This window comes from Rhinolophus sinicus, linkage group LG17, assembly GCF_036562045.2.
Source record: "Rhinolophus sinicus isolate RSC01 linkage group LG17, ASM3656204v1, whole genome shotgun sequence".
Lineage (NCBI taxonomy): Eukaryota > Metazoa > Chordata > Mammalia > Chiroptera > Rhinolophidae > Rhinolophus > Rhinolophus sinicus.
In genome coordinates this window covers 12414522-12415110 of record NC_133766.1, presented here as the reverse complement: position 1 = coordinate 12415110, position 589 = coordinate 12414522, and positions in this window count along the sequence as shown.

Sequence of the window (589 nt, the reverse complement as noted above, 5' to 3'; positions counted from 1 at the left end):
CAATTTTTCATACAAGGATGGGAAAATTCATCATTCACTATCATATCTGGTGCCTGCTTTCAGCATTTGCAGGAAATTGGTCCCCTCTGAGCTTCCTAGGTGTTCATAAAAGTTATCTCAGACCCAAATGGACACCCCAGACCACCCTATCTCAGAAATGAGCCAATTATTAATTTTAGCTTAAGATAAAAACAAAAACAGATATTTCAAGACGGTCTATGAGGTTATGGGAAAGTGAGCATGAAATACACCTAAGACTGGAAAGAACTATCCTCTCATCCAACGCCCTCATTTAACAAAGGTGTGGAAATGGAGGCCCAGGGAGGTGCATTGACCTGCCGAGGTAGCCCTGAGCCTGGGGAAAGCCCTGACCCGACGCAGCGGCAGAATGGGGGTGGAAGACAGACAGGACAGGCTGCGTGACAGAGCAGAAGCATTTTGGGGAACTGATCCATCACAGGCAATATCGGATGTACTTCCTCTCTCCTCCACACTCCGCCCCCACTTGCCTTCTCTCTCTCTTTCTTTTCTCTCGAAGTAGGGTCATGCATCGGTTGCCAAAAGGTGGGGACATTTCCTGACGTCTTTG